The sequence below is a fragment of the Arachis stenosperma genome, chromosome 6, assembly GCF_014773155.1.
Source record: "Arachis stenosperma cultivar V10309 chromosome 6, arast.V10309.gnm1.PFL2, whole genome shotgun sequence".
Classification (NCBI taxonomy): domain Eukaryota; kingdom Viridiplantae; phylum Streptophyta; class Magnoliopsida; order Fabales; family Fabaceae; genus Arachis; species Arachis stenosperma.
The window spans coordinates 85,803,319-85,821,970 of record NC_080382.1 but is presented as its reverse complement, the minus strand read 5'-3'; the positions used below and the strand labels follow the sequence as shown (position 1 = coordinate 85,821,970).

Here is an 18,652-nt window from a genome sequence, read left to right as displayed (position 1 = left end):
GATCCTCATCAGTTCTTAGCTGAATTCTTGCAAATCTGTGACACTGTCAAGACTAATGGGGTTGACCCTGAAGTCTACAGACTTATGCTATTCCCTTTTGCTGTAAGAGACAGAGCTAGGACATGGTTGGATTCACAACCTAAAGAAAGCCTGGACTCATGGGAAAAGCTAGTCAATGCCTTCTTGGCAAAGTTCTTTCCACCTCAAAAATTGAGTAAGCTAAGAGTGGAAGTCCAAACCTTCAGACAGAAAGATGGAGAATCCCTCTATGAAGCTTGGGAAAGATACAAACAATTAATCAGAAAATGTCCTTCTGACATGCTTTCTGAATGGAGCATCATAGGTATTTTCTATGATGGTCTCTCTGAACTATCCATGATGTCTTTGGATAGCTCTGCTGGAGGATCTCTTCATTTGAAGAAGACGCCTGCAGAAGCTCAAGAGCTGATTGAGATGGTTGCAAATAACCAATTCATGTACACTTCTGAAAGGAATCCTGTGAACAATGGGACAAATCAGAAGAAAGGAGTTCTTGAGATTGATGCTCTGAATGCCATTCTGGCTCAGAACAAGATATTGACTCAACAAGTCAATTTGATTTCTCAAAGTCTGTCTGGAATGCAAAATGCACCAAGCAGTACTAAGGGTGCTTCATCTAAAGAAGAAGCTTATGATCCTGAGAACCCTTCAATGGAAGAGGTGAATTACCTAGGAGAACCCTATGGAAACACCTATAATTCTTCATGGAGAAATCATCCAAATTTCTCATGGAAGGATCAACAGAGACCTCAACAAGGTTTCAACAACAATAATGGTGGAAGAAACAGGTTTAGCAATGGCAAGCCTTTTCCATCATCTTCTCAGCAACAGACAAAGAATTCTAAGCAGAACCACTCTGACTTAGCAGCCATGGTCTCTGATCTAATCAAAACCACTCAAAGTTTCATGACTGAAACAAGGTCCTCCATTAGGAATTTGGAGGCACAAGTGGGACAGCTGAGCAAGAGAATTACTGAACTCCCTCCTAGTACTCTTCTAAGCAATACAGAAGAAAATCCAAAAGGAGAGTGCAAGGCCCTCAACATGGCCGAATTTGGAGAGGAAGGAGAGGAAGTGAACGCCACTGAGGAAGACCTCAATGGGCGTGCACTGACCTCCAATGAGTTCCCTAATGAGGAACCATGGGAATCTGAGGCTCAAAATGAGACCATAGAGATTCCATTGGACTTACTTCTGCCTTTCATGAGCTCTGATGAGTATTCTTCCTCTGAAGAGGATGAATATGTCACTGAAGAGCAAGTTGCTAAATACCTTGGAGCAATCATGAAGCTAAATGACAAGTTATTTGGAAATGAGACTTGGGAGAATGAACCTCCTTTGCTCACCAAAGAACTGGATGACTTGTCTAGGCAGAAATTACCTCAAAAGAGACAAGATCCTGGGAAGTTTTCAATACCTTGTACCATAGGCACCATGACCTTCAAGAAGGCTCTGTGTGACTTAGGGTCAAGTGTGAACCTCATGCCTCTCTCTGTAATGGAGAAGCTAGGGATCTTTGAGGTGCAAGCTGCAAAAATCTCATTAGAGATGGCAGACAACTCAAGAAAACAAGCTCATGGACTTGTAGAGGATGTTTTGGTGAAGATTGAAAACCATTACATCCCTGCTGATTTCATAGTCCTAGAGACTGGGAAGTGCATGGATGAAACCATCATCCTTGGCAGACCCTTCCTAGCCACAGCAAAGGCTGTGATTGATGTTGATAGAGGTGAACTGATCATTCAAGTGAATGAAGAATCCTTTGTGTTTAAGGCTCAAAGATACCCCTCTGTCACCATGGAGAGGAAGCATGAAGAGTTTCTCTCAAATCAGAGTCAAACAGAGCCCCCACAGTCAAACTCTAAGTTTGGTGTTGGGAGGCCACAACCAAACTCTAAGTTTGGTGTTGAACCCCCACATTTAAACTCTAAGTTTGGTGTTGGAGAGGTTCCAACATTGCTCTGATCATTTGTAAGGCTCCATGAGAGCCATCTGTCAAGCTACTGACATTAAAGAAGCGCTTGTTGGGAGGCAACCCAATGCTATATTTTATCTATTTTCTTTTGTTATTTTATGTTTTTTGTAGGTTGATGATCATGAGAAGTCACAAAATCAATTGAAAAAGCAAAAACAGAATGAAAAACAGGAAGAAAAACAGCACACCCTGGAGGAAGAACTTACTGGCGTTTAAACGCCAGTAAGGCTAGCAGGTGGGCGTTTAACGCCCAGTCTGGCACCATTCTGGGCGTTTAACGCCAGAAAGGGGCACCAGACTGGCGTTAAACGCCAGGAAAGGGCAAGAACCTGGCGTTAAACGCCAGAAATGGGCACCAGCCCGGCGTTTAACGCCAGAATTGGCTCAAAACGCAAATTTTCTTGCCATTGGGTGCAGGGATGACTTTTCCTTGACACCTCAGGATCTGTGGACCCCACAGGATCCGCCAACCCCACCACCCTCATTCTTCTTCACCCATTCACCAAAAACCCCTCACCTATCAAATCCCACTTTCTCTTCACCACTCACATCCATCCCTCATAAAACCCCATCTACCTCACCATTCAAAATTCAAACCACTTTCCCTCCCAAACCCACCCATAAAGGCCGAACCACAAAGCCATCTCCCTCTCCTCCATTTCTTCTTCTTCTACTCTCTTCTTTCTTCTTTTGCTCGAGGACGAGCAAACCTTTTAAGTTTGGTGTGGTAAAAGCAGTGCTTTTTGTTTTTCCATAACCATTTATGGCATCCAAGGCCGGAGAAACCTCTAAAAAGAGGAAAGGGAAGGCAAAAGCTTTCACCTCCGAGTCATGGGAGATGGAGAGATTCATCTCAAGGGTGCATCAAGACCACTTCTATGAAGTTGTGGCCATGAAGAAGGGTCAACTTTGATCAAAGGTTGGATCAAGTCCTCACAGACATTTGTGAAGAGGGCGCTCAATGGAAGAGAGATTCAAGAGGAAAGCCGGTTCAACTGAGAAGGCATGACCTCAAGCCCATCACTAAGAAAAAAGATGGAGCAAACAAGAGACCCCTCTCATCATGAGATCCCTGAGATTCATCTCAAGGGATGCACTTTCCTCCACAAGACTATTGGGAGCAACTGAACACCTCCCTAGGAGAATTAAGTTCCAACATGGGACAACTAAGGGTGGAGCACCAAGAACATTCCATCCTCCTCCATGAAATTAGAGAAGATCAAAGAATCATGAGAGAGGAGCAACAAAGGCAAGGAAGAGACATTGGGGAGCTCAAGCACTCCATAGGACCTTCAAGAGAAAGAACAAGCCGCCATCACTAAGGTGGACCCGTTCTTTAATCTCCTTGTTCTTTATTTTCCTATTTTTCGAAATTTCATGCTTATGTTTGTCTATGTTTGTGTCTTATGATCATTAGTGTCTTAGTGTCTATGCCTTAAAGTTATGAATGTCCTATGAATCCATCACCTTTCTTAAATGAAAACTGTTTTTATTACAAAAGAACAAGAAGTACAGGATTTCGAATTCATCTTTAAAACTAGCTTAATTAGTTTGATGTGGTGGCAATACTTTTTGTTTTCTGAATGTATGCTTGAACAGTGCATGTGTCTTTTGAATTTGTTGTTCATGAATGTTAAAATTGTTGGCTCTTGAAAGAATGATGAAAAAGGAGACATGTTACTGAGGATCTGAAAAATCATAAAAATGATTCTTGAAGCAAGAAAAAGCAGTGAATACAAAAAAAAAGAGACGAAAAAAAAAAGAGAAAGAGAAAAAGAAAGAAAAAAAGAAAGAAATAAAGTTGTGATCCAAGGCAAAAAGAGTGTGCTTAAGAACCCTGGACACCTCTAATTGGGGACTTTAGCAAAGCTGAGTCACAATCTGAAAAGGTTCACCCAATTATGTGTCTGTGGCATGTATGTATCTGGTGGTAATACTGGAAGACAGAGTGCTTTGGGCCACGTCCAAGACTCAATAAGTAGCTGTGTTCAAGAATCATCATACTTAACTAGGAGAATCAATAACACTATCTGGATTCTGAGTTCCTAAAGAGGCCAATCATTCTGAATTTCAAAGGATAAAGTGAGATGCCAAAACTGTTCGGAGGCAAAAAGCTACTAGTCCCGCTCATCTAATGTGGAGCTAAGTTTCATTGATAATTTGGAGTCTATAGTATATTCTCTTCTTTTTATCTTATTTGATTTTCAGTTGCTTGAGGACAAGCAACAATTTAATTTTGGTGTTGTGATGAGCGGATAATTTGTACCCTTTTTGGCATTGTTTTTAGTATGTTTTTAGTATGATCTAGTTAGTTTTTAGTATATTTTTATTAGTTTTTAGTTAAAATTCACTTTTCTGGACTTTACTATGAGTTTGTGTGTTTTTCTATGATTTCAGGTATTTTCTGGCTGAAATTGAGGGACCTGAGCAAAAATCTGATCCAGAGACTGAAAAGGATTGCAGATGCTGTTGGATTCTGACCTCCCTGCACTCGAAGTGGATTTTCTGGAGCTACAGAAGCCCAATTGGCGCTCTCTCAACGGCGTTGGAAAGTAGACATCCTGGGCTTTCCAGCAATATATGATAGTCCATACTTTTCCCAAGATTAGATGGCCCAAACCGGCGTTCAAAGTCACCCTCAGAAATTCCAGCGTTAAACGCCGGAACTGGCACCTAAATGGGAGTTAAACACCCAAACTGGCATAAAAGCTGGCGTTTAACTCCAAGAAGAGTCTCTACACGAAATTGCTTCATTGCTCAGCCCAAGCACACACCAAGTGGGCCCGGAAGTGGATTTTTATGTCATTTACTCATCTCTGTACACACTAGGCTACTAGTTTTCTATAAGTAGGACCTTTTGCTATTGTATTTTCATCGAGAGCTTTTGATCATGCTTTGATGATTGAACCCTCTTTGGGAGGCTGGCCATTCGGCCATGCCTAGACCTTGTTCTTATGTATTTTCAACGGTGGAGTTTCTACACACCATAGATTAAGGTGTGGAGCTCTGCTGTACCTCGAGTATTAATGCAATAATTACTATTGTTCTTCTATTCAATTCCGCTTGTTCTTTGTCCAAGATATCACTTGTTCTTCAACTTGACGAATGTGATGATCCGTGACACTCATCATCATTTTCACCTATGAACAAAGTGACTGACAACCACTCTGTTCTACAAGCAACCAAGGCTCTAGTGTTTATCTCTTGGATTCTTTAACTGGAATCTTCGTGGTATAGGCGAGAACTGATGGCGGCATTCAAGAGAATCCGGAAGGTCTAACCTTGTCTGTGGTATTCTGAGTAGGATTCAATGATTGAATGACTGTGACGTGCTTCAAATTCCTAGCAGGCGGGGCGTTAGTGACAGACGCAAAAGAATCACTGGATTCTATTCCGGCCTGACCGAGAACCGACAGCTGATTAGCCATATGCTGTGACAGAGCATAGGAACATTTTCACTGAGAGGATGGGAGGTAGCTACTGACAACGGTGAAACCCTACACAAGCTTGCCATGGAAAGGAGTAAGAAGGATTGGATGAAGACAGTAGGAAAGCAGAGAGACGGAAGGGAAGGCATCTTCATACGCTTATCTGAAGTTCTTACCAATGAATTACATAAGTACCTCTATCTTTATCTTTATGCTTTATGCGTTTATATCACTATATCCATTTGAGTCTGCCTGACTGAGATTTACAAGGTGACCATAGCTTGCTTCATACCAACAATCTCCGTGGGATCGACCCTTACTCACGTAAGGTATTACTTGGACGACCCAGTGCACTTGCTGGTTAGTTGTGTGAAGTTGTAGTAATCACAATTTTGCGCACCAACCACTACGTTATTTGAGCCTTATTTGTGATTAGGCAACCTCTTGATGGATGATGTTGTGCATTTACCTTAATGCCTTGTGTTATGATCATATTCATCCATATGCTTTAGCTTGAATGCTTTCATGCTTCTTTATTGCTTGTTTTACCATACAGGTTCACTTAGAGCATCTCAAGCACAGTATGATAAGTGAAGTGCATGCTTCTTTTGTGACATCGCCCTTTTATGCTAATGTGTGTTCTAAAAGGCGCCTAATTTAGAATTCACACACCTAATATTTCTTAATATCACACTAATTCACTCACTCATTTCTAGTGATTTACCTCATTCCAACAATGTATGCTTCCTTGCTTTTGTTTTCTCATCTTATGGTGTTATATTTTTGTTTTTCATGAATGATGCACCGCAAGCAAAAAAATGGAAGTGGAAGAAAGAACATGCAGCAACCGGTTGACCTACCAGCTGAAGGTAGCAACCCGGAGAGTCGCCGTACCCCCTTGCTCATCTTTGAGTGCACCGAGGACGGTGTAAACTTTTAAGTGTGGGGAGGTCGTCTGACCAATCGGTGATTTTGGGTGACAAATTTCTAATCCCAACAATTTTGCATTTCATTTTAGGATTTTAGGATTTTTGTTGCATTTTCTTAATTTTGCATACATGTACAAAATAAGCTTAGTCAAAATAATGAGATTTTTCATAAATTCTATCTATTGGGTACCTCAATTGATTTGAGTGAAAAACTTTTTCATAGAACTTGCTTGAATATATATCTTGTGGATCATGTTTTTGAGCTAAGAACACAAGCTTGTGAGATTTGAGCCTAATGGTGTGGTTACATCTTATAACCACTTATTTTTCCTTTTTGTGTATATTTTTCTCTTTCTATGATTGTAATTTTTAATTTGTTTGATTCTTAATGTCCATTATTTTGTGTATTCATGCATTTATATGATTGAGGCCATCATTTCATTTAGCTCACTTACCCAAATAGCCTTACCTTTTACTCTCCTTTGTTAGCAAATTTGATCCTACGCTTAACCAACTTGTTCTTATTTTAGCTCATTACAAGCCTTAAAGTGAAAAACAATAAATGTCCTTATATGGATCTTTGATTAGCTTAGGCTAGTGTGTGTATCATTCAAGCGTGGGAAAACTTGGGACATTGGGTGAATAAAAGGGTAGTTTTGTATTATTTGTTGGAAATATTGGGAATTAGGTACATACTCATGTGTTGATCAAAAGTTAAACCTTATGCATTGAGGTTCTTGTATATAGAAAGAAAAAAAAAAGATGATAAAAACAAAAGAAAAAGAAAAGAAAAGAAAAAAATAATACGGAAAAGAAAAGGAAAAAGATAGAAGAAAGAAAAAGAAAAAAAAAAGAAAAAGAAAGAAATAAAAAGGGGACAAAATGCCCCAAAGCAAAGTGAAGCTCAATAAAATCAATGCATATGTGTTGTGAAATGGAAAGAAAATACATGAGTATGTGAAAAAGTGAAAAATGGGTAGTTAGGTTAGAACTTAATTGTATAGGATGTCATAGGCTAGGTGGGAAGTTTAAGCTTATCAAAGATTCAAATTCTGAGCTCACTTAACCATATATACATCCTACCTTGACCCTAGCCCCATTACAACCAAAGAAAAGACCTCATGATACTTGTATTCATGCATGAAATATATGTCGATTGTTAGAAGAAAAACAAATCTTGGAAAGCATGATTAGGGGAGAATTGAGTGAATCAACCCTAAACACTTGAGCGAGTAGAGTGAAAACACTATCGGTAAGGGTTTGATGCTCAATTACATGTTTCCACCTATGATCATCTCCTTTCATGCAAGCTTGTAAAAATATTTAATAGCTCAATTCAATTGTGGTTTGGCATGGTTGTTAATACCTTTGGCCCTTGTGATGTATGCTTCTTGGGAATTAGATTTATTTTGACCAAGTAATTGCATTCATGTAGATAGTTGCATATAGATAGATTGCATTTAGTTAGTATCCATTGAATAAATGCCATGCCTTTTACTTCATTCTTGGTTTAAGCATGAGGACATGATTGGTCTAAGTGTGGGGAGGTTGATAAACCCCATTTGTAGGGTTTATCTTGTATTGATTTTAAGGGATTTTATAACCTTTTACCCACATTTATTCAATGGAATGGCATGGTTTTGTGATTGTCTCCCAATTTGTGCTTAAGTGTGAAAACATGCTTTTTAGACCTTAAATTAACAATTCACCTTTGATTCCACTAGATGCCTTTAGGGGTGTTCATGGTTTGGTTAATCCAAAAACCAAACCAGATTTTTGGTTAACCAAAAATATAGTATTGGTTAATTAACCAAATTGGTTTTACATGATGAAACCGGTTATTAACCGGTTAGTGAAATTCAAAACCGGTTTTTAACCGGTTATTAAAACAAAAACCGGTTTTTAAAAAATAACCGGTTTTTATATAAAAAACCGATTTTTATATTAAAAAAATTGATTTTTATACCATAAAATTGGTTTTTACATGTAAAAATAAACTTTTACACAAAAATTAATATTTTTACATAAAAAAACCCAAACTTTTCGAACCTTTTTTAATTGAATTTTTTAATCTAATTTTTTTTCTTTCTAAATGATACGAGTAACATTTGTAAATAATGAAATCCCTTCCATTGCTTTTGTTCCTTTTTCTTTCTTATCTCTTTTCAGCATTTTCTATAAATAATTTTTTCCAATATAAATAATTTTCTTTCTAAATGATACGAGTAACTTTTTCTTATCTCCTTTTCTCTCCCCCTCCTCTTCTCTCTTCCTTTTCTATTTCTCTTTCTCCCCTTCCACTCTTTCTCCCCCTCCCCTCTCTTTCTCTTCCTCTCTCTATCTCTCCCCTCTCTTCTATTTCTCTCTACCCCTCATTTCTCTCTCCACTTCTATTCCTTCTCTCTATCTCTCTTTCTCTCTCTCTCTTTCCCATTTTTCTCTCTCATCTTCTTTTTCTTTTCTCTCTCTCCCCTTTCTCTTTATCTATCTCTCTCTCCCTTTCCCATCTTTCTCCCCCTCCCCTTTCTTTCTCTCTATCCTTCTCTCCCTCTCTCTTCCCATGCTCTCTCTCTTTCTCCCCTCCTCTCCCTCTCTCATTCTCTCTCCCCTCCTCTCTTTTCTCTTTCTCCTTCTCTTTTTCTATCTCTCTCTCCTTCTCTCTTTCCTCCCTCTTTTTCTCTCTTTGTCCTCTTTCTCTCTCTTCGTCTCTTTCTCCTATCCTTCTTCTCTCTTCTTATCTCTCTCCTTTTTTTCTTTCTCCTCCTTTATCTTCTTCTCCTCTCTCTTCTCTCTGGTTTTAGAGAGAATGAGAAAAGAGATAGAAGAGGGATAGAGATTAAGAGAAGGTTGAGAGAGAAATAGAAAAGATATAGTAAGAAAAGAAAGAGGAGAATGAGAGAAAAGAAAGAGAGGAAAAGGAGGACAGAGAGAAAATATGATAGAGATAAAGAAGAAAAAGAAAGAGAGAGGAGTGAGAGAGAGAAAGGGAGAAAAGAAAAGAAAAGAGGGAGAGAAAGAGAGGGGAGGAAAATGAAAGAGAGAGAGAGAGAGAGAGGAAGGAGCGGCGACAGAGAGAGAGAGAGAGAGAAAGAAGGGAAAAAATAGGAGAAAAGAGAGATAGATAGGAGGGGAGAGAGAGAGAGAGAGAGAGAAGGAGAGGAGAGGAGAGAGAGATAGGAGGGGAGAAAGAGAGGATGAGAGATAGAAAAAGAGGAGAGATGATTAAAGAGAGGAAAGAGAGGAGAGAAAGGAAGAGAGAGAAGGGATGGGGAGAAAGAGGGCAAGGAGAAAGAGAGAGGCAGTGAAAGAGCAGAGAGAAGGAGAGAGAGACAAAGAGAGAAGGAGAGAGAGGGAGAGAAAGAGAGAGAGAAAGAGGAAAGGGGAGAAAGAGAGAGGAAGAGAAAGATAGAGAGACAAGGGAGAGAGAAAGAAAGCCGAGGTGGAGAGAGATAGAGAGAGAGAGAGAGAGAAAGAGAAAGAGGGGAGAGAGAGAAAGAGAGGAAGAAAGGGAAGTAGAGAGACAAGGGAGAGAGCGGAGGAGAGAAAGAGGAAAAAAGAAGAGAGAGAGAGAGAGAGAGAGAGAAGGCGAGAGGAGATAAAAAGGAAAATGAGTGAGAGAGAGAGAGAGGGGAGAAGAAAGGGGGAGAGAGAGGGAGAGGGGAGAGAAATAGGGAAAAAAGAAGTGAGATAAGGGAAGAGAGAATATAGAGAGGAGGGAGAGAGAGAGAGAGAGAGAGGAAGGGGAGAGAGAAAAGGAGAGGACAAAGAGGAGGAGGAGAAAGAGAAAAATGAGAGAGAGAGGAAGGTGAGAAGGGAAAAAGAGAGATAGGATAGAGAGAGAGAGATAGATAGAGAGAAAGGGGGAGCGGGCGGGAGAGAGAGAGAGGGGAGGGGGGAGAGAGAGAGAGAGAGAGAAAGAGTATGTAATTTGGTTTTGAAATTAGGTTTTGATTTTAATTTGGTTTTGGTTTTGGTTAACCTGTTAAAAACCGGTTTTTTTAAATTTGGTTTTGGTTAACCAATTTTAAAAAATATGGATATGGTTTTTAAAATGGTTTTATTAAACTAGTTAACCAAAATGTGGTTATGGTTTTTTAACCGGTTAACCATATTTTGGTTTTTTTATGCACATCCCTAGATGCCTTGATTTGTTTGTTAAGTGATTTCAGGTTGAAAAGGGCTAGGGAAGGATCAAAGGAGTGAAAGGAAAGCATACAAAGGGGAGAAGATCATGAAAAGCCAAAGAATTGAACTCGCCCATGGACATGCGCACGCACTTGGCGCTTAAGCGCACCTTCCAAAAGGCCCATGGATGCGTACGCGTCCTGTGCGCGTACGCGTCGATGCTGATACTTGATTTTTAAGTGAATTTGTGCCCAGCGAATTCTCAGGAGCTGTGGGGCCCAATCCCAACCAACTTTGGCGCCAAAGATGCTATTTAAAGCCAAGGATTAAAGAGCAAAGGGACTTTTGATCATTTTTACTCATTAGGATTAGTTTAGAAGTAGTTTTAGAGAGAGAAGCACTCACTTCTCTCTAGGATTAGGATTAGGATTAGGTTTAGTTCTTAGATCTAGGTTTAATTCATGCTTGGATTTACTTTTCCTTTTGTAATTCTTCTTCCTCTACATCTCTTCTCTCTAGTTTAGAATTTAATTCTTGTAATTCTCTACTTTTATGTTGATACACTTTTATTCTTCCACTTTCCTTTAATGCAATTTGTGTTTTCATGTTCCTTTATTGTTCATTTGATTTGTTGTTGATAATTCTTTGAAATTAATTGTTAGATTTTGTTCTTGTTGTTGATTTACTATGCTTTCCTTTTATGCCTTCCAAGTGTTTGATGAAATTCTTGGTTGAATTTTAAAGTAGAATTTTATGCTCTTGGATTGGAAAGGTAACTTAGGACTTCTTGAGTTGCTAATGTCCAAGTAATTGATGATTGGGATCCATTGACTCTAGTTCTCACTAATTGAATTAGTGGAGAGTTAAGACTTATGGACTAGGATTGATATAGCTCATTTGACTTTCCTTTACTAGTTAGAGGATGACTTAATGGGATTAATCCTTGCCAATTCTCATATTATGGTTAGTGATTATGAGAGAGATCCTTGACCACCAAATCTTGCCAAGACCTTTTTAGCCATTAGTTTACTTTCTTACCATTTATCTTCCATGTTTCTTATCAAAACCCCAAAAATAACTCATAACCAATAACAAGACACTTTATTGTAATTCCTAGGGAGAACGACCTGAGGTTTGAATACTTCGGTTTATAATTTTAGGGGTTTGTTTTAGTGACAAACAAATTTTTGTATGAAAGGATTCTTTGTTGGTTTAGAAAGTATACTTGCAACGAGAATTCATTTGTGAATTCTAAACCGTAAAAAATCCAATCATCAAAATGGCGCTGTACCACTAACGTTAAGACTTAGTCAAGCCTTTTACATATGAAATTTGTTTTGATGGGAAATAGAAAGGGTAAACTAAGAAATTTTTGAACTTTTAAATCACAACAATGCTTGGTCAAAATAATGGAACTTTTCAAGGAACCCATCTAGAGAGCACAACCCAATTGATTGAAAAATTTTTGTAGCTTGCTTGAATTCATACTTTGTGAAGCATGTATTGAGCTAAGAACACAAGCTTGTGAGACTTGAGCCTAATGATGTGGTTACATCTTATAACCACTTATTTTTCGTTCTTGTGTGCAATTTTTCCCTTTCCATGATTGTGATTCTTGATTTGCTTGATTCTATATGTCCATTTATTCCTTGTATTAATGCATTTGTATGATTGAGGCCATTATTTCATTATCTCACTACCTAAATAGCCTACCTTTTACTCCCCATTGTAGCCAATTTTGAGCCTACGCTTAACCAACTTATTCTCATTTTAGCACATTACAAGCCCAAGGCGGAAAACCAATGAAAGTCCCTTGTTTGGATCTTTGATTAGCCTAGGCTAGTGAGGGTGTTCATTATTCAAAGATGGTGAGGCTTGGGAACATTGGATGGAATAAAAGGGGTAGTTACACTTCCATATTTAGGAATTGGGAATACATACTCATGTATTGATTAAATGTATAAGACCTTATGCAATTGATGTTCTTGTACAAAGTATGAAAGAAAAAAATGAAATGAGAAAAAAAACAAAAAGAAAAGAAATATAGAAAAGAAAAAAAAAAGTGAAGAAAAAGAAAGAAAATGAAAAGAAAGCAACCAAAGGGGACAAAATGCCCCAAAGTGAAGCTCAATGAAGGAATCAATGCATAGGTGTTGTGAACCAAGAAAAGACAATGCATGAATATGTAAAAAAATAAAGAATAGGTAGTTAGAATAGTTTGAATTTGTATAGGTCATTGCATAGGTTAAGTGTAAAGTCTATACTAATCAAAGATCTAAACTCTAGTCCACTTAGAAGAGAATTGAGTGAAGTAACCCTTAAAGACTTGAGTGAATAAAGCGGATACACATCCGGTGAGGGTTCAAAAGTTCAATTACATGTGTTCACCCATATTATCTATATTCTTGCAAGCTTGAATTTTTTTTGATAATTTAATACAATTGTGGTTTGGATTTGATTCATATTGCTCTAGCTCTCATGCTTATACATGTTCTCTTGGAAGTTGAATTATGTTGACCAAGCATTTACATTCACTTTAGGTAGTTGCATTTAGATAGGACTCATATGGTTTAGTTGCATCAAATAAAGATCACACCCCTTGTTTCCTTCTTATTTTAGCATGAGGACATGCTAAGGTTTAAGTGTGGGGAAGTTGATAAACCCCATTTTTAGGGTTTATCTTGTGTTGGATTTAGAGCATTTTATCAACCTTTTGTCACGTTTAACCAATGAATTAGCATGATTTTTTAATCTCTCCCGTATTTGTGCTTAAATGTAAAAACATGCTTTTTAAGCCTTTAATTTGATAATTTTAATTCATTCTTGATTCCATAAGATGCCTTGATGTGTTTGCTAATAATCTCAATTAGTGCTTGTAATTGTTCAATCCTCATAGATCTTAGATTTAACTTTGTTGTTTTGGATTCTATTAATGCATTGGAGATCTCATTTTCATTGTTGTTCATTGTTGATTGTTGTTAATCTCTTGTATTGAATTACTTTGATTCTAAGTCTCTTCTCCATTGTACTATGTCTTTCATTCTTGCTTCCCAAATGTTTGAGAAAATGCCAACTTTATATATGGAGTAGCATTCCCTCACTTGGCCTAGTGGTTCAGTCATTGGAGACACTCGAATAATGGATGTCAATTGTTGATTGAGAATTAAGAATTGCTAATTGGTTTGGAGTGCACTAAAGCTAGAACCCCTTAGGGTGAAGCTAGGACTTGTGACTCAAGATAGTTACTTTCACTTGAATCTCTTCTATAATTAGAGGTAAACTAAGTGGAGCAAGACTTAATTGTTATCAAAATTGAAGGAAACTATAGTGATAGAACTTTCAATGTCCAACCTTGGCCAAGACCTTCAATATTGATTGATTGTTGTTCACCTTTGTTAGCACTTTTATGCCACATTCTTCAAACCACAAGAGACCTCTTAACCAATAACCTGCATCCTTGTAGCATTCCTAGGGAAGAACGACCCGGGACTAATACTCTCGGTTATTGATTTGATTTGTTTGATGATGGATTTTGTGTCGGTTTAGACTATACTATGATTGGTTACTTGATAATTTCTATACCGGCTAAAAACCACTCATCAAAATGAATTACATCTAATTGAATTGAAAGAAAAGAGAAGAGACAATAGTAGATCTACAATAAAATATAGAAGCAACATAAAGGAGATTACAACAAAAGAATAGAAGAAGAATGAATGTAACAACAAGGAATTAAACGGTAGAAGTAGATGAAAGCAAAGATTAAAACCTAGATCTAAGAACTAAACCTAATCCTAATCCTAATCCTAGAGAGAAGTGAGAGCTTCTCTCTCTAAAACTACTTCTAAACTAATCCTAATGAGTAAAAATGATCAAAAGTCCCTTTTCTCTTCAATCCTTGGCTTTAAATAGCATATTTGGCGCCAAAGTTGGTTGGGATTGGCCCCACTGCTCCTGAGAATTCGCTGGGCGCGAATTCACTTAAAAATCAAGTATCAGCATCGACGCATACGCGCACAGCATGTGTACGTGTCCATGGGCCATTTCGCAAGGTGTGCGTAAGCGCCAAGTGCGCGCGCGCGTCCATGGACGAGTTCAATTCTTTGGCTTTTCATGATCTTCTCGCCTTTGTATGCTTTCACTACTTGGTTCCTTCCCTAGCCCTTTTCAACTTGAAATCACTTAACAAACAAATCAAGGCATCTAGTGGAATCAAAGGTGAATTGCTAATTTAAGGTCTAGAAAACATGTTTTCACACTTAAGCACAAATTGGGAGATAATCACAACACCATGCATTTCCATTGAATAAATGTAGGTAAAAGGTCATAAAATCCCTTCAAATCAATACAAGATAAACCCTACAAATAGAGTTTATCAGTTCCACAAAGGCACAATTAAGCCACGTTAAGAGTCATGTTAATCTAATTAACGTGAACTCTAACGTGGGAAGAGGAAGCGATTGCCAATGTTAGTGACACTCACCTTTGTCATTAACGTTGGACTAAGCCTAGAGTGCCCACGTTAGTGGTCACGTTAAGACCACTAACGTGAAGAGTAACGTGGAGCTAAGCATGATAAGCCAACGTTAGTGACACTCACCTTTGTCACTAACGTTGGAGATGGCAAACACCACCACGTTAGTGTGAACTCTAACATGGGAAGGAGGGGCGTTGGGAGCGTTAGTGACAAAGGTAAGTGTCACTAATGCTCTCGAAGCTTAGGCATGCCCACATTAAGGGTCACGTTAGTTATACTAACGTGAACACTAACGTAGGGAAAGGGGGCAAAAAGCAACGTTATTGGAAAAGGTGAGTCCCAATAATGTTTGCAAAGGACCAAGAGGCAACGTTAGTGGTCACATTAGTACCACTAACGTTGAAGTTAACGTGGATCATTTTGGGTAGGAACGTTAGTGAAAAAGGTGATCATCACTAACATTCTCGAACCTACATTTTCACTTAATATTAACACCACTAACATCCTAACTAACGTCCCTGCCTAACTCACACTTTTCTGCAAACAAAGCTGAGCCCACTGAAGATTGTAACTGCTTCAACTCAAGAACAAAGGCCCATATCCAAGACTTGGAGAACTGACTAGAAGATCAAGAAGAGTAGTATATATAGGAGTAGTTTTGAACTAGAGAGAAGCTTGACACTTTTGGAGAACTACACTCAGTATATTTACTTTCTGCATTTTCTAGTTTTGAGAAGAATGTACGCTTTTCTACCATTTTCCATTTTCAGAGCTATGAATAACTAAACCCCCTTTCATTGGGTTAGGGAGCTCTGTTGTAATTTGATGGATCAATTATAGTTTTCATTCTTCTTGCTCTTTCTTTTCTCTTGTTTACTAGAAAGCTTTCGATCTTAATTCAATTGGTTAGTTGTCTTGGAAAAGAAACTCTCCATAATTGGATCTCCTCTGAGCCTTGGAAAAGGGATGAGGAGATTATGCTAGAAATACTTTCTCATGTTGGACCAAATTAGGGTTTGGGCGGATATAGTGACATGTAATCCTCCCAACACTTTGATTTGGAAATACATGTGGTATAATTAGTGACCATACTTCATCTTTTTCCATGAGCAATTAAATCAAGGAATTGGGCAATTGTTCAAGCTTAGAGAGATTGGGTTGCCAAGGAATTTGGATCCAATCATCTAAGATTGCCAAGGAGATCAATGAATGCATTGATTGAGGAAGAGATGAGAATGAACTTAATCCGGAGAATGCAACATCTCCTATGCACAATGAATCCCCCATCTATGATCTTACTCATTCTCTTTACTTTCTGCCATTTATCTTTGTGCTCATCTCTCCAAATCCCCATTTATGTTTCTGCAATTTATTTTCTGCAATTTACTTTTCCGCCATTTAATTTTCTGCAAATCTCAACTAAATTTCTGTTTAGCTCAACTAGCACACTCTTCCAACTAAAGTTGCTTGACCAATCAATCCCTGTGGGATTCGACCTCACTCTATTGTGAGTTTTTACTTGACGACAATTCGGTATACTTACCGAAGGGAAATTTGTTGAGAGACAAGTTTTCGTGCATCATTTGCGCAAGTTTTGACGACGTAAAATGGCGTCAAAACGCCAGCTCTCTGCCCTTTTCTGGCATCAAAATGTCAGAATTGGCATAAAAGTTGGAGTTAAACGCCCAAACTGGCACCAAAGCTGGTGTTTAACTCCAAGGAAGACCTCTACACGTGAAAGCTTCAATGCTCAGCCTAAGCACACACCAAGTGGGCCCGGAAGTGGATTTCTGCATCATTTACCTATTTATGTAAACCCTAGTAGCTAATTTCATTATAAATAGGACCTTTTACTATTGTATTTAGAGACTTTTGGAATTTGACATCTTTGGAACGTTTTCCTTAGACATTGGGGCGGCTGGTCATTCGGCCATGCCTTCCCTGTTTTCACTTATGTATTTTCAATGGTGGAGTTTCTACACACCATAGATTAAGGTGTGGAGCTCTACTGTTCCTCGAGTATTAATGCAATTACTACTATTTTCTATTCAATTCAAGCTTATTCTTATTCTAAGATATTCACTCGCACTTCAACCTGATGAATGTGATGATCCGTGGCACTCATCATCATTCTCACCTATGAACGCGTGACTGACAACCACCTCCGTTCTACTTAAGATTGTGCGTGTATCTCTTAGCCTCCATTCCGAAAGATCGGAGTCTTCGTGGTATAAGCTAGAATTATTGGCGGCCATTCCTGAGATCCGAAAAGTGTAACAATTAATGTTTTTTCTTAATTTTATCTTTTATTTTCGAAATTAATACTAACAATTAATGTTTTGATTCAAAAATTTCAAGTTTGTTACTTTCTTGTTAAGAAAGATTCAAACGTTAAATTTTAAAATCATATCTTTTGATTTCTTGTGAGTCAAGTCATTAATTCTGATTTTAAAAAATTAAATCTTTTTCAAAAAATTTCAATCATATCCTTTTAATCATATCTTTTCAAACATATCTTTTTCAAATCATATCTTTTTTAAAAATCAATTTGAAAATCTTTTCTAACTTCTTATCTTTTCAAAATTGATTTTCAAATTTTTTCAGTTAACTAATTGAATTTTTGTTTGTTTTACTATTTCTTATCTTTTTCAAAACCACCTAACTACTTTTTTTCTCTCTAATTTCGAAAATCATTAACTTCTTTTTCAAAATTCTTTTTAATTAACTAATTGTTTTAAATTTTAATTCTATTCCTTTTTATAAATTCGAATTTTAACTAATAATTAAAATAAAAACAAAAATATTTTCCTTTTCTTTTTAATTATTTTTGAAAACTCTCTCTCTCTCATCTCTTTCTATTTATTTATTTAATCACTAACACTCTTCTCTTCTTCTTATAATTCAAACCTTCTCTCCCTCTCTGTGTTCGAATTCTTTCTCTTTCTTTCCTCATTCTTATTCTTCTTCTCTTCTACTCACATAAAGGAATCTCTATACTGTGACATAGAGGATTCCTCTTCTTTTCTGTTCTCTTCTTTTTCACATGAGCAGGAGTAAGGATAAGAACATTCTTGTTGAAGTTGATCCTGAACCTAAAAGGACTCTGAAGAAGAAGCTAAGAGAAGCTAAAGCACAACAATCCAGAGAAAACCTTACAGAAAATCTCGAAAAAGGGGTAATGGCCGAACCCAACAACAATGCAAGGAAGATGCATGGTGACTTTACTGCACCAAATTCCAACTTCCATGGAAGAAGCATCTCAATCCCTGCCATTGGAGCAAACAATTTTGAGCTAAAGCCTCAATTAGTTTCTTTGATGCAACAGAATTGCAAGTTTTATGGACTTCCATCTGAAGATCCTTTTCAGCTTTTAACTGAATTCTTGCAGATTTGTGATACTGTTAAGACCAATGGAGTTGATCCCAAGGTCTACAAGCTTATGCTTTTCTCTTTTGCTGTAAGAGATAGAGCTAGAACATGGTTGGACTCTCAACCTAGAGATAGCCTGAACTCTTGGGATAAGCTAGTCACGGCTTTCTTAGCCAAATTCTTTCCTCCTCAAAAACTGAGCAAGCTTAGAGTGGATGTTCAAACCTTCAGGCAAAAAGATGGTGAATCCCTCTATGAAGCTTGGGAAAGATACAAGAAACTGACAAAAAACTGTCCTTCTGACATGCTT

At 37.8% G+C, this 18,652-nt stretch overlaps 2 non-coding genes across 2 annotated transcripts; both read right to left on the bottom strand.

Annotated features, from left to right (window-relative positions):
- Nucleotides 1-216: 216 nt before the first annotated feature.
- On the bottom strand, nucleotides 217-324 carry LOC130937573 (small nucleolar RNA R71). The gene has a single exon (XR_009068786.1). It is a non-coding gene; the product is annotated as a small nucleolar RNA R71 (small nucleolar RNA).
- Nucleotides 325-18,544: 18,220 nt separating this feature from the next.
- Nucleotides 18,545-18,652, bottom strand: LOC130938075 (small nucleolar RNA R71). The gene has a single exon (XR_009069256.1). It is a non-coding gene; the product is annotated as a small nucleolar RNA R71 (small nucleolar RNA).